Here is a 16,427-nt window from a genome sequence, read left to right on the forward strand (position 1 = left end):
CAGCTTATCCGTGTACTTCAACATACTATATCATAAAAAAAAACTATCAAATTGCTATTTTGGGAAAATTTAATGAGGTGAGTTTGAAAAGAATCTCCAACCACTCTGTCAAATTAATTTAACGCAACATCTAAATCAATGATAAAAATCGTTAAACTTACTCTTTTTTCTTTGAAACTAATTGAGCAAGTCTAATTCGGATCGCAAGGCGTTGCTCTACCAAGTTTTGTTTCATTTACTTGGAATGTTATGTAGAAGAATGAATTTAAAGGTTTTTTATAACAATGTGTCTAAGAGGCTCTAATTAGCATATTGAAATTAGCTGATATCCAAAAGTTCTATTATAATCTATTTTTAGCAAAACTTCTCCAGTTATATGAACTGTTCCCAAGCAAAGCTACACAAAAAAACGTTACTTAATCCACCTTTAGGTGGTTGGTGCCTTCCTCACATTCATAAAGTCAATACATTCAGTAAAAATAGCAACATTCCCTTAACATGTTTAACAAATCAACTTTATTACTAATTTCTTTTGATAGGGTTCGCAGACCTTCAATTTTTCTGGCTATCGGCAAGGTCTGATAAAAAAACCTATCCAACGATAGTTCGCATGGAAGATTCAGACAATATTTTTATCACAATATCTGAAATCCGACCTCTAAAAAGTGTATAAATAACACTTAAGTGCTAATAACTTTTGAAAGGGTTGTCAGATCCTCGATGTATTAGGCTAATTTGAAAGGTCTTTCGATTGTCTAACTAACGACAGGTCGCATGATGGACCCGGACATCATTTTTACTGAAATATCTGAGATCCGGCCACCAAAAAGTGTATAAATAACACTTAAGTGCCAATAACTTTTGATAGGGTTATCAGATCCTTGATGTTTTAGGCTCATTTGAAAGGTCTTTCGATTATCCAACTAACGATGGGTCGCATGATGGACCCGGACATCATTTTTACTGAAATATCTGAGATCCGGCCTCCAAAAAGTGTATAAATAACACTTAAGTGCCAATAACTTTTGATAGGGTTGTCAGATCTTTAATGTTTTGGGCTCATTGGAAAGGTCTTTTTAATACCTTTCTGAATATGTATAACATGATAGGGTTTCTTGCAATAACCACCCTTTTTACAATCTTCCGGACATACGCCAAAATCGTTTTTTTAGCATAACTTTTGAAGTACTTAACTAAACTTGCTGATTTTAAATAGAGACCTATGGGACCCCAAGACGGATCGAATGAGACTAATACGGTCAAAATCCGTTCATCCAGTCAGGAGATAATCGAGTGACAATTTTTTTGTCCACCCACCTACACACATCCACACAGACATTTGCTCAGAACATGATTCTGAGTCGATAGGTATACGTGAAGGTGGGTCTACAAGGTCGAATTAAGAAGTTCATTTTCCGTGTGATTTTATAGCCTTTCCTGAGGAAGGCAAAACAGTCTAATTTGCAGCCCTCTCCAATTAAAACCCACATTCCAAACAACATGCCTCTAAGCAACCCAAATTACGATCGAAAACAATTGCGTGTAGTACCCACGCCGACGTTGTGTTGGTGGCGGAGGTGCTTCCTCTTAATCAAGTACTAATTTAGTTTGTTTTTTCTCCCAGCCCTCGCGAGTTACTTTATCCATCTGGGGTGTTTTGCTGGGCGGCCCTCGCCAAGTAATTAATCAAAATGATAACACCCTTCCCCTCTCTCTGCTCCATTTGGGATTCGCGCAATTAGTTGATCGCGCATAAATGGGCTCGAATCACGCACAAAACCACGCCAACCGGTCGGTTTTTGGTGCGAGTGTGTGTATTTTAGTGCGCTAATTGTAATTTGAAAACAATTAGCCTCCGGTGACCCCTCCCGCACTTGGTCAGAGCTGCAAAATTACGAATACGAAAAAATAAAATCAAACAGACTCGCTGGTCACTTCCATCCCAGACTTCAATCTATGTCACCAAGGCACTTCACCCTCTGTGACTTTAGTGTGCAGTGGTACATACTTTGTAGTGTTGTCTCATTTAAATTAGATTGCACTCACCAACACACTTACACCTACTCGTGCACACATACAGCAAGTGTGTTTGTGTTTTTTTTTTTGTATAAATTAATTAAAGTCATTAGCATCTGCTGGTCGTCGTGTCGCGAAGCGACTACTTTAGTTCAAGCTAAACTGTACTGCGAACGAAATAAAGCCACAAAGGTTCCATTTCGATTGGTGAACTTTGTTTTGGGAAGGTGTTTGCAGTAAACCTACACCACACACACTCACTCACACAGACATTTGAATTGATTTTCATGATGGTGGTGAGAGTGGTTTGTGGAAAAGCCACTGAGTAAATATTTTCTTTTAGTTTTGGGAAAACAAGAAAATATATAGTCCAAACGAAAACATTGAACCTTGCAGCCAAAACAAGCCGAACACACAGTGACAGTGATATATCGACGAACCAACCTCTTTTTGTACTATCTTTGAAGCTAGATCGCGAGAGGATGCAAATGTGCGCGACGAGAGTGGTTACATAATGTATCACTTTAGCAAGTAGATGGAACAAATAGGGTGGGGTCGAAATGTAATGTTGAACTTTTCAGCACCGCCCTTTTTAAATCTTCCGGACTTTTGCTAAAATCGTTTTTTAAGCATAACTTTTAAAGTACTTAATTAAACTTTATAATTTTCAATAGCGACTTATGGGACCCCAAGACGGATCGAATGACACCAAGACAGTCTAAATCGGTTCAGCCAGTGCCGAGATAATCCAGTGCAATTTTTTTATCAACATCCCACCACACACACAGACATTTGCTAAGAATTTTATTCTGAGTCGATAAGTATACATGAAGGTGGGTCTGGGAGGTCAATTTAGAAAATTCGTTTTTCGAGTGATTTTATAGCCTTTCCTCAGTAAGGTGAGGAAGGCAAAAAATAAAATTCAAAGGGTGATTTCGGATTTGCAAAAAAAAAAATATGTTCAACTCGTTGCAAAACTGGATTTTTTCAGCACATGTTGTAATTCTCCAACTCGGTAAACCTCGTTGGATGAATGTACGACTCATGCTGAACAAATCTTCTTTTTGAAACTTGTTACACACACTATTTTTTTAATGTGTATCTATTTTTCTGAGGATTCCTAAGAGAAGACAATTTTGCCGAAGATTCTAAATTGATCAGGAAATGCTTTCTCAAGATACAGATTTTGAATATTTTAATAGCCTTTTTTTATGGACAAACTGATGATGCAAAATGTTTTTTTATTGTCATAGAAAAGGCACACACAAAGTTTCTTATGAAAATACAAAAAAATATATGTCGGTCAAGGTGGATTGCACCATGTGTAAATTTGGAAGGTGTAATGCTTTGATATTGGAATAATACTTGCTTTATGTCTTATAACGTAATATTCAATGAAGGTTGAAAAAGGCATTACACTATAAAATTGGTAAATTCACACAGTTTTAAAGTAAAATTACTCTTTTTTCTGACATAAAAGATGTCTTCATTTCTAGACGCAAAATTACCATGTTTGTTTTACTGGGTAGATTAAGAATTAGATGTTAGGAGATGGTTCGACCCGAATACGTTATATTAATATTAGGTTGAGGTTTTGTTGTCTTATTTTTTTTTTAATTTATGTAAAATGATTTAGAATTTTTAAATCCAAGATGGCGGCAAAAATGGCGGTGTTGACATATTGAAAAATTGCATTTTTCTGTATCATGCTAGTTCCTAATGTAAACTTCAACTGACGTAACGGGATAGACTCTTTGTTTATACTTCGTTTTCGTTCAATGTTTTGCTTGAAATGTTGAAAAAATGTTTTTCATTTTTTTCACCATTAGAAGAGGTGATATTCACAGCTAAAAAAGTAGTAATCCAGCTGCGTGTAAAAGGCCTGGGTGTAAAATAAATATTGCATTATTTTATGCAATTTCATGTAATTTTACACCTTGAAATATGTAGCCCGTCAGTATGGGAAACCTACTTGACCGAAATGTCAAGCTCATATATGCGTTTATCCTTACTGCTTTCCACCGGTCTGATGGTCGAGTGGGCTAAGGCGCCAGTCCTTGCTGTGGGTGCTGGGTTTGAATCCCGTCGGTTGCAACTTTTTTTTTGTTTTTGCAAAAATTGTACATGCAGTGTGTAATATTAAGTGTTTATTTTGACGAAGGTGATGTGCATGCTTTTGCATGCGATTTTACCATCGGATTTTTTGCTGTGTTGTCAACGTTTGAGGTCAAATTACACATCTTTTCTTGCATACACGATGTAGCCATTCCCAGATGTAATATTACCAGACTGGTGGCAAGCTTGTCAAAAAGTGAACCTCGCTTTTGACAGTCCATATAGGGTGAAAGCTCCATAAACTGATTGCACAAAATAGAGTATACAGGCCATTTATGAGTAAATTTGGAAATAAGTTTATTTGATATTTAGGTTTGTAATTTGAAATTGTTATTTATTGTTTATTTTTTTTAATGGGAGTCATGAACCCGGTGCGGACCAACATAGCTGGTTATCGTTTCCCTTCTGGATTCGATTTCTAAGTAAAGGAAAAGTAGTTTATCGTCACAAGCTGGACATTATCTTCTTGGAATATTGACATTTAACACTAAAATATGTTAATAAGTTAACATTCAAAAATGTGAACGATTGACTTTGTCCTCAAAAGGCTGGATAATATTTTATTTTTTCTAGTTATTAATTTTTTTACAAAGCATATTCAAAATTATTCATCGAAAACAAAATTTAAAATATTTTTTCACAAAAAAAAACTTTTTTTCATTTGCACATTTGCTCGGTCTTTAACCCTATATTTAGCTTCAGAGGGGTAAAGCGACCAAATAGCGGGGTCCACGGGCCAACCAATGTGAGTATCGCGGCCCATACATACAATTTGACAATCTTGCCATCAGGCTGAATATCACCATAATTTATTTTACTCTGTGGCACACCTTCAAATTGTCTGGCAAACTAATATTTAGTACACAGTAAAAAAAATTGTGAATTTGGAAGAATGAATATTACTTTTTTTATGATGTAATTTTACCTCAATTTAGACTGAAAAAGTGACATTACACCAGAAAAGTGGTAAAATTACACATTTTCAGAGTAAAAATTAAACAATTTTTCTGACATAAAAGATGTACCCTTCCCAGACGTTATATTACCTTAATTTTTTGTTACTGTGTAGAGCCCTATTTTTCAGTGTTCCAGCTTTTACAAATCAAGAAGAAAGCTTCAATTCCGTCTATTCATAAGAGCTACTAGACTAGTCGAAATTCTTAATCAGGTGTTTCATATGGCGAATGCTAAAACACTAAAGTCACTTATGTCAAATTTTGTGCAGTTCACTAATACATCCATGTTTGACTCATGTTGTTACCACAGTGTCACTTTAATTTATAGTACGATGAGTAATTCCACTATTCTACCAATGACTACATAATAAACTACAAATCGTCCCACGACTACAACATTTGCATGTCCAAAGATGATTCACACAGTCCGTTTTCAACGGAAACTATTGTAAACAGTCTCGAATCAATAGACAAACCAGGAAAGACCCCCAAAATAAAATCAATCGACAGCTCAATTCACGCGTAATTCGCGAGCGCTCTCGTTCGAGGAAGAATATCGTGCGTTCGCCGAGTCTTGCCGTATCGGCCGTAGAGAGTAGGCACCAATTTGACGTTTTACCGTTTTTTTTTTTCTGTGTGCTGTATATTTTATCGTGCACGAATGTGTTCGTAAAGCCCCCCGTCTCCGTTGCAAGGTTAGAAGAGTGCTCTTGTTGTGTGTAGAGTAGGCCGAGACCGACGACGACTGCTACACATCTTCAGTCGGTGCTGATGACGGTCCCGTCCCGTCGTCGGAAGAAGAGAGTTTGCACCGAGCAGAGGTCAGAGGCCAATGTTTACTACACAAGTGCTGTCATTGCAAAAAGGCAACACAAAAAAAAAACTGTGTAAAGAGCAGTTCACTCACACCAGCTCGGCAATCAATGAATGAGTTGCTGGTGAGTGACTGAGAGCTCAACGTTTTGGGTGTGTGTATTGGTGAGTTGGCGAGCTGTCAGTTAGGCCCAAAGATGGAACCAACACCAGCACCGAATTGTGGCAAATACGTCAAAAGTACTGCTAACTTTTCTCGATGGATCACGGCGAACGAACGGACAGACTGACCGACGTACGGATTCACACACACACGGTCGGAAAGTAGGAGTAGGTTAGGAAGAAAAAGGGAAGACACACATTTTGACAGATGCAAAATATCGCACAATCCGAAACGATTCCTACCCGTTGGCGTAGATCCGGGACCTTCCTGGTATCCCAACTCCGGTGCTATCCACCGCTCGCCCTTCCGGTTCCGCTACCCGCAAATCTTCACCGTCTGGCTTCTTTTACACTGCTGCAGGGCAAACTACTCCCGAAACGTCAAAATTATTCATAATTGCATCACTAAAGGCAGGGTTCCCGACGACGGACGACCTTCTCCTAAATTCCTCACACCGTCTACGGATCACTTGCGTCCAAGACCTGCTACCACGACCTGGCCACGTTCCCTGCAATCTTCCGCATCTTCCAACGACGGGGCCAACTCCACAAAACTTCGCGACGTCGTCGACTTCTGGCACAGGTTCAAAACTTTCACCTCGCGACGTTCCTTCGCACAAAAGCAGGGGCGCGCGCAGTCCAGCGAGAACCGGTGGAACCACGGATTGTCCGGAAACGCACCGCAATCGGGGGTTTCTTCGCGGATTTGACCGTTCGACCGACCGACCGAGAAAAAGACCGTCGTCCCGTCCTTCCTTCTTTTGCACTTTTTTTTTTCTTCCTTCTCGGCTACTTTTGCTGCTGCTGCTACCGAGCGCGAGTCGATGCTGGGTAACCCACTACAAGGTACTACTGGCCCGTGCCTCACAACCCGATGGACGACGACACGGAACACCGTACCTCTCACCGCCGTACTACTCGCCGGAGTTGCAGGAGAGTGAGTTACAGGGGGTTCTCTGAGAGATAGTTGATGGGGTGGTGAGGGTTTACAAAACATTATTTTATCTTTATTTATATTTTATAGATATTTAGAATATTTTACAAATCTAGAATTTCATTTGAATAGGTCCCATAAATCTAAGGAATCCGTTTGAAAGACGGCTATTGTGTATGCTCTACATTTTAAGAAGATAAGGGAAAATCTCCATTGTACAGTCCATACTCGATTATCCGAAGGCCTTGACAAAATTTCACTTCATATAATCAAATCACGACCAAAAAATTGTTTCGTTATCTTATTTTTATTGTTGAGCTAAAGAATTACCCCTAAACTACTCTTAAGTGATTTAGAATTTTTTTATTCAAGATGGCGGCCAAAATGGCTGTGTTGAAATATTGAAAAAATGTGTTTTTTTTATTTTATAGGCAATCTACCTTTCAAATTTAACTAAAATGGGGTCGCAGAGCTCGAATTTGATGTTAAAAGTAAGAAAATAAAAAAAATATTTTTGTTCGTGATTCGATTATCCTAAGTCCCATACAAACCTTCGGATAATCGGACTGTATCATCAAGTAAGTTTCGCTAGAAATTGGACGGTTTTGGGAAGGTGAATGATCTAAGGAGCCACCCTAGGCGAGGGATAACGATGCATTGTTGAAATTCTTCTTGTGTTCTCACTTCAAATGTAATTTTATATAGTTCTGAAATTCAACATACATTCAAACTTGTATTCCCTTCCGATTCTTGAAATCTACTATATCAATCTCCTAGTCCTATCAAGTCCTACTTACATTCGCTCCAAGGTCAAGTGGATAGCATTTTTCACGGGTCCCCCACAGACCGTTATTATGAAAAAAAAAATTCCACCCAAACCAATGATTGGACATGGTTTCTGGGACCATTCTGCACCTCTGGGCCGAGTTTCAAAATATTTGCCGGCAGAAATTTCAAATACGGTCAGTTTTAGTGTTTTGAGTAGAAATTAAGGAGAAATCAAATGTAAAATGCGTAGGAAATGATCAAAATTTCAATGTTTCAACTCCAAAACATTACTGGTCATGGTTTTAAATTGTATTAACATGTAGCAGAATGATATAAAAACGATTTACAGCTCTGACTTAGCCGGATTAAGCCTAAGTGAAGTGACTTAAGTATATTATTTACAAGTTTATACCTTAACATTTAAAAACACTCATACATCAAAGAATTTTAAGTCAAGGAAAACTAAATTGCACAAAAATAACTTAAAATGGGGTGACTTTGAGCCAAGGGGTGACATTGTACCAATAAACGCATAAAGATTGCTTTGATAAGCTTGAATTTTATGTTAATTTATTTATTTGTAGACAGATTAATTTGGTTTATTTATGTTCCCCCAAAGCAATTTGATGATATTGCTACGCAAATCTGCTTATTCTGTTTGAATAAAGCGTGATGATTTAAAATTAAATTATTTAAAATAAATTTAAAATCTCCTGGAATCCTCCAAATTTGAAAATTATGCTCACATTTTTCAGTTCTGAATCAATTCCTACTGAAATCAAATAAAACAATCAAAATATTAGGGAAACAAATTTTGTGACGTTGCAAGTTTGTGACATTGCAAATTTCGACCTTACGAATGAAATCCGGAGAGTACTCCAGCTATCATTTAGCTCTTATATTTTTGTTGTCCTGTGTAATGATTATACTTAGCAAAAGTTTAATGACACAACTTCCCACTGGATTAATATTTCAAACCAACCAATTATTTTTCATCATTGCAGTTATCGTCATAAAATAACATTTTATAATTGATTTGATTAATGTTGAAACACTCATAGTTAGAATTTAAAAGAACATATTGTTGAACATCAAGAACGTTCACTAATAATGTATTCAACAAAACAAAACCTACTTCTGCCCAATGTGAAAACACAATCAATCTTTCAACAAGCTTGGCATATCTTATGAAAACATGAAAATAGTACAGTTAAATATCAAATCAAATCTAATCAAATTGTTCGCTCTACAACATTACCAGCCTAACTGGGGTGAGAGGCAACCACGTTTAACACTCTACCACCGATCCCGGTATAGTCAAGTATGTACAGGCGATGTATGTTTTCAATGTGACTTGTGTCCCAAAACTCTTGTCGGGGTCAAACGGTAAGGCTTATGAAACTAAAGCTTAATCTATTTTTTTAGTGTTGCGTACTTATTGAACTTTTTATGGCAGAGGACAACATAAGAACAATATTTGCAACGATTATACTTTGCAATTCAAGCTTATCGAGCTTGTTGTTAAGCTATCTGGCTATTATAAAATCGTAAAAATTGGTATAATGTCACCCCTTGGCTCAAAGTCACCCCATTTTAAGTTATTTTTGTGCAATTCAGTTTTCCTTGACTTAAAATTCTTTGATGTATGAGTGTTTTTAAATGTTAAGGTATAAACTTGTAAATAATATACTTAAGTCAATTCACTTATGCTTAATCCGGCTAAGTCAGAGCTGTAAATCGTTGTTATATCATTCTGCTACATGTTAATACAATTTAAAACCATGACCAGTAATGTTTTGGAGTTGAAACATTGAAATTTTGATCATTTCCTACGCATTTCACATGTGATTTCTCCTTAATTTCTACTCAAAACACTAAAACTGACCGTATTCGAAATTTCTGCCGGCAAATATTTTGAAACTCGACCCAGAGGTGCAGAATGGTCCCAGAAACCATGTCCAATCTTTGGTTTGGGTGGAAATTTTTTTTTCATAATAACGGTCTGTGGGGGACCCGTGTTTTTGCTTACCAATCCAAAGGGCGGGGAACAGAACCCCGCCAAGAGTTCAAGTCTCTGTCATTTCAGGATTCAATGAGTCCAGAAAAAAAAAATATCAAGCCTGATTTTCCATTTCCTCAGAAACTAGTAACTAAAAGTAAAATGCAATGGTATAATTTAATAAATTAATAATTAATTTATTTAATCATTGAATAATATTATAAGTCAATAATTTAATACTGTAATAATTTAAATATTTAATACTTTAAAATTTGTATAAATAAATAATTTCATAATTGAATAATTTGATAATTTAATGATTTTAAATAATTAAATAATTTATAAATAAGGCTGTTGCAAATATTTTTTAAAGTTTATGTCCCTCGACTCTGACCAGAGTCGAGGGGGGGGGCAAAAAAATAAAAAAAAAAAGTATAAAAATTGAAATTACGAGCCATGGTTTCAACATTTTAATGAAAAAAGTGTTTTAAAATGCATTATACACCTGTCCAGTTGTTTTGCCATCATTAGTTTCCAAAATATCTAAGTATTGACGAAAATTTTATTTTTTGCGAAAAATAAAATTTTTGCGGTGCTGTACTTTGGAATTTTATAAAAATTCAAAACATTTTTAACCAAGCCAAAACATGCTATTATGATTATCAATGTAGAAAAATGCATTTTAGATTGTTTTCAGTTGATTAGACTTCAATTTTCATAGAAATTTAGAAGTTCATTGGAAATTTTTTTTTGCCCCCTGATTTTTCAGACCAATTTTGAAGGGGTGGGGGGGAGGGCGATATAAACTTTGAAAAATATTTGCAACTGCCTAAATAAATTTCAAGCATGATTTTCATTTCCTCAGCAACTTGGAGTAAAATGCAATAGTCTTATTTAATAAATTAATAATTTATTTATTTAATCATTAAATAATTTAATAAGCCAGTAATTTAACACTGTAATAATTTAACAATTTAATACTTTAAAAATTTAATAAATAAATAATTTCATGATAATTAAATATTTATTTTCTCTTAAAAGAGCACCCAGCTAGCAAAATCTAAACGTAGAAATATGTACCCTCCCTGCAAAGGCCTATGAATTGATCTCAGTTGAAAGGTTCTCCAAATCTCTGAATTGCAAATGTAACATCCTGTAGCAGAACTGTTAAATTCTAATAAAAACACTATTGAATTGAATAATAATTAAATAGTTTGATAATTAAATAATGATTTAATTATGTCATATTTTAGTTATTTAAAAATTTCATAAACTTAAAAAAATTTTGCAACGGCCCAATTCAATAATTCAATAATTTTGTTACTTTTAATAGAATTAAGGTCCCTTATTTTGATTAGATAAGATAAAATTAAGGTGACTTTAACCGAAAAGTGGTCATTCGTCACAAGTCCGTAGTAACATTTCAATAGGGCGAATCCGCGTTTGTAAACAAACAGTCTATCCCTTTTGCTCAAGTGACAGTTCACGTCAAGTAAGACAGGGATAGACTGCTTGTTTACAAACGCAGATACGCCCTATTGAACTGTTACTGCGGAAGTAATAAGTGAATGACTTAACTATTAAATACATTTATTAATTTAATTTATTATAATATTTTTATAATTTAATAACTTAATAATTTTAATTCAACAATGCAATATTTTAATAAAAAAATGAAAAATGAGAAAATACAAAACAGGCAAAAACAATTTATGTAAGAAAACGAACACAATACTATCAGAAATTACTTGAGAAGATAAAAACAAGTGAACATACTAAAAATGGAAAAAGTTAAACAGGAAACCCAAAAATGAGAGCAGCAATGATTTTTGAAGAACAAGTAAAGTAAAAAAGACGTTTGGATCATTTGAAAATACAAAAAATACAAAGAGTAGAGATTTTTTTTTCAAAGTCCAATAAATAAAATGTTTAATTTCATGTATAGGACATTTAAAAAAAACTCCAAATTTATATTCTCCCAAAAATCATAACTCTGAATTGATCATATAAAATTATTCAAAATAGGTTTTGTTTTAGATTCAGAATAGTCAATACAGATTTCTATATTTGAACTACTCATTTTTATTACCATCCTTTAAAATGGTATCGTAACTTGTATGGAAAAACTTAAAATGAAATAACAATTTCATCGTCAGATTTAGAATATTTTTTTTAAATCTTATCGATTATGTAAGCCCTGCCTGTCTACACCTCCCAACCGGTGAGCGACTCGGTCACTCACTCTCTTTGTCACCGCTCTTCGTTCTCGGCTTTTTCCTTCCGACGTCAAAGTCTCCCCTTAATCAGCCCACTTAAGCGCTACCAAAGCAAGATCAAAGTATTGCGCTAAACTCTTATAAACCTGCTAATTATCGCAACCGCCTCGGATCATCATAATACACCCAACTAATTACTACCCACGGCAAATATGTAAATAAAAATCAAAATGGCGGAGCGTACTCTAGTGGCACCCAGCGCTCATTCTAAGCTGGCACTCATTCTCCCACACGAAGCTCGAGTTCAGCTTCTCGGTGTGCGTGTGTACGATTTGCGTAATTTCACACACCAGCGAAAGCAGAAAAAATGCGAAGAAGAGCAAATACAAACACTTTCACACACTGTTGCTGGCAAAGTGTGTTTGGGTTTGTGTAAGATACCGTAACAATATTAAATTTAGTGCCGTTGTTGTTGTTGTTGGTGCGGCGAAATTTCGAGTCTCACGTGAGTGACGTTTTGTTGACAGCTCGCCACTCACACACACACTTGTGTGAGCGAGAACTCTCCACATACTCACACAGCGGCAGGGGCAACTTAAGTGCCGATATGAGCGTAAATTCCTCGACTTTGACGTCTCCCGAACCGCGGTGGGTGTTCTTCTGGGTCGTTTTATTGTTGTTATTATTGTTCAATCCCAGAGTTTTTTTTTGAAAAGGACCAATAAACCATTGTCTTTCATATGTTTATAGGACCTAATCAAAAAAAACTCGAGAATCATTGATCGCGGTGCATGCCAGCAATTTACGCATACGCACACTGTGTTCTTTTTGGCGTGTAAATTTAGTGTGTGCATAGTGCGGACCTGGCTACGCACTACGATTGATTAGGGCAGTTTTTTTCTGTTCTTTTTATGAGTTTTTAAGCGAGCCCAGTTGAAGTGGGTGCCATGACCGATAGACTATGTTGTTGTTTTTGAGGTGCTGCAAAATATAGCAAAATATCTTTTATTCAATCCTCAAAGTCGATAACATTCCATAACATTTAAGAGAGTTTGATAATTTGATTTAACGAATGACAGAAATGTCAGCGTGAAAATATAATATTGATTTTATTTGTTGATAGAAAAACCATTTTTTCTATTAAAAAGATTTTTTTCATAAAATAAAAGATTTTTTTGTAACGCAAGGCCTATTGTGTCAAATTAACCGCAATGATGATTCATTGAAACGAGTTGAGTTTTAATGCCAGAATTGGATCATTTTCTTAACAAGTCACCTGGTGGTGGTTCACAAATCTAGAGCTATTTTTTTTTTCAAAGCAACCAATGGGCCATGGGTTTTCTTTGTACATAGGACGTTTTGAAAAAGATGACGAGATTTTTTCAATATGTAATCACAGCCATTTTGCCCACCATATTGAAATTAAATATTCTGAATCACTTCAAAGTAGTTTGGGGGTCATACGCTCGACAATCAAATATAAGACAGCGAAAAGAAATATTTTTTTGTGATTCGATTATCCGAATGAAATCTTTCCTAGGCCTTGGGATATCGAGTCTGGACTGTAACTTGTCTAAAATCAAAATTTGACATAGTTTTAGTCAAAAACTGTTTTCAATGAAGTTATTTGATGTCTTCGACAAGCTTTGTGAAAATTTTCAGTTCTATAACATTGCCAGTCAAAAGTTCATTAAAAACTCTGATATTTTCTCTAGAGAGCCTATATGGAGAGGCGAAATGTTATTCTCTGGATTTCAATCGAGAGACAAGAGGGCTTTTGTTAATTTGATTTGGTTAACCGCGGTGGATTTTCTTGAAATAATTCGAACTATCAAAAATCCACCAAAGGATCTACCGGTGGATACTTTTCTACCACAGTTTTTTGTGTGATCAATTTGGTAGATGTTTTGGTGGATTTTTGACAGTTCGAATTATTTCAAGAAAATCCACCGCGGTTAACCAAATCAAATTAACAAAAGACCTAAGTCCTTGCAAGTTTAAGGTTGGAATTTGTTTTAAATATGTTTGATCTAAAATCGAGATATCACATATCGACGGTAACATTTCAAAAGGCATCTTGTACATTTTGACACTTTCTGGGTTATTGCATATTCTAAAAGTACTCCTAATAAGCTACCTCTCCATCAAAAATGAGCAAAAGTTACTTCAGTAAAGTCTGTTTAATCATGATTTTAAATAAAGTAACATAAACAAAATCTCTGCCATCAGCAGTCCCTGTTTATATAGCCCTGTCAACCTGTCAAACAAAAGACTACATGAACCTCGTGACGAAAAAAAAGCATCATGAAAAAAGCGCCATGTACATTCGGCGAAGAAAAACGAATCATAACAAAGCGTCCCCCTCAATGACAGCAGGGTGATATAGACGTTGGTGATTTCAAAAGGAGTTATGTTTGTTTTTCTTAAATAAAACGACGGAAATAATGTTTTATTGAATTTGGATGATCAAGTATCAATGAAAGCAACGTTTTTCATCGTTTGTTATTATTAGAACATCTTATTTTGCTTTTGTATTAAAATGGGAATTGAAAATGGATGCTCAACATTCAAATGCGTTTTTCTCAAAATGCATGGTTTGTACATGATGCTTTTTGAAATGTTGGCGTCGATATAACCAATATAAACAAAAGTTTCACAAAATGTGTGATGATAAAATACTTGTTTTCTGATAAAAAATATAATTCCAACCTGATTCTTACAAGGTCTTGTCGCTCGATTGGAACCCTGTTTTGGCAACTAGATTGAAGCCCGAAGAGCAACAATTCGACTCTCCATATAGGCTCTCTACTTTTTTCGAATATTACATTTTTTTTTATTTTACTTTTGCTAATGTTTTGAAAAACGAACATTTTTGACGTTGAATGACGTCTTACTCGAAAGCTCGGAGGTGGATTTTAAAATGTGTCAGAAATTTTCTATTAAATTTCAAACAACCTTGGGTCACTTGTTATTTTCTTTATTTATAAAGGCTAAATTTGAAAATATTTTCTAAATACTTTTAATATCCAAACAAAGTTAGCGCTTCCCAAACGCATTTCCCTACCAAAACAGGAAATGGATTTTATAAGGCTTAAACTTTTTGGAGGTCTTCCCTATGACCAAAAAAGCTATTCTGTGTCATTGGTGCACCCATACAAGTCTCCATACAATTTTGGCAGCTGTCCATACAAAAATAGTACGTAAATATTTAAAAATCTGTAACTTTTGAAGGAATTTTCTTATCGATTTGGTGTCTTCGGCAAAGTTGTAGGTATTGATGAGGACTATTCAAGAAAAATAGGTACATGCGTTTTTTATTTTCTAGAATTTTTTATATTTTTCATGGGACAAAATCCTGCTATTTTCGAGCCATAGGGAAGTATGGTCAAACATTTTGCCGCTGAGTTTTGATTTTCTTATTTTTTTATTTAATAAGGAAATTTTACGGAAAAACGGAATCGACGTAACACCTTATAATGTGGCCCTCTTAAACCTTGCGGTTTCGTCAACGGATCCACAGACGTGTATCGTTCTTTTTGCGACAAGACTCCGCCTCCCGGGTCTCCTAAGTGTGAAGGTATGGCACGGGGAGAGGGCACCGAATACCTATATTAACACTTAGAATTTTTGCGTCTGCCTCGGGATTCGAACCGGCGACCTCTGGATTGTGAGTCCAGTGCGCGGTCCGATTGATCCACACAGGCAGAAATTTTACACATAATTTTATTTGGGGGGTCTGAAATCCCCAAGGAGATATGCTGACAAATTAAAAAAAAAAAAAACAAAAAAAAATAGCACTAGGGCGTAGCCCATTATTGTGACAACTAAGAGAAATTTGGAGCTGGAATAAAGGGAAAAAATCTACTAAAATCACATAGACAACATCTTATTGGACTGTGTAACAGTTAAAAAGGTGAGCAATACAATAATAAGAAAGTTGTTTTTTTAAGTTAGATTCGGTGCTTACGATAAGTTAAAATTTTATAAAAAGTTTATATAATGAACGTTTCTGGAAAACAGACTTTGATAATTCAATTTTCAAAAATGTTTTTAAAATGCAGAAATTTCGAAAGCAAAATGAGTGCTTCATTAACACCGACGTGAAGGACAAGTGCTTTAAATTGGTCACCGAAACAGCGCTTCCCTAGTACGGATGTGAATTTCAAGTACCTAAAATGCATAGAGAATAGAACCTCTCGATTAACTAATTTTACATTAACTAAGTTATTCAACGCCATTGCGGCTATGTCACGGCAGAACAACTTTGATTTTTTTCAATTTTTAGTTCCACCAAGATTCCAGCACCACAAATATGACATGAGACAGACCCCAAAACCCCCACGCTTCCGTTTGCTCCCAAGTAATTGCTCGTTAATCTAGGGTTATGATTCCCACTGTGTGTGTGCGTATGTGCTCGATTCCGGGACAGCCTGCCGTGTCTGTCCAAG

At 35.6% G+C, this 16,427-nt stretch overlaps 2 protein-coding genes across 5 annotated transcripts in view; one reads left to right on the forward strand and one right to left on the reverse strand.

Annotated features, from left to right (window-relative positions):
* LOC6032667 (serine/threonine-protein phosphatase 2A 56 kDa regulatory subunit epsilon isoform) overlaps positions 1 to 16,427 on the reverse strand; it is a 63,804-nt gene that overhangs the window by 46,162 nt on the left and 1,215 nt on the right. For 2 of the 4 annotated variants that reach the window (XM_038250086.1, XM_038250084.1), the window contains exon 1: positions 6,306 to 6,912. The exons of the other annotated variants lie outside the window; for them this stretch is intronic. The gene's annotated coding sequence lies outside the window, so the exon portion shown is untranslated. Of the gene's footprint in view, positions 1 to 6,305; positions 6,913 to 16,427 lie in introns of those variants that run through there. 4 annotated transcript variants of the gene reach the window in all.
* Positions 1 to 16,427, forward strand: part of LOC119765098 (40S ribosomal protein S14-like) — a 29,231-nt gene that overhangs the window by 8,636 nt on the left and 4,168 nt on the right.

Source organism: Culex quinquefasciatus, chromosome 1 (genome assembly GCF_015732765.1).
Source record: "Culex quinquefasciatus strain JHB chromosome 1, VPISU_Cqui_1.0_pri_paternal, whole genome shotgun sequence".
In the NCBI taxonomy this organism is placed as follows: domain Eukaryota; kingdom Metazoa; phylum Arthropoda; class Insecta; order Diptera; family Culicidae; genus Culex; species Culex quinquefasciatus.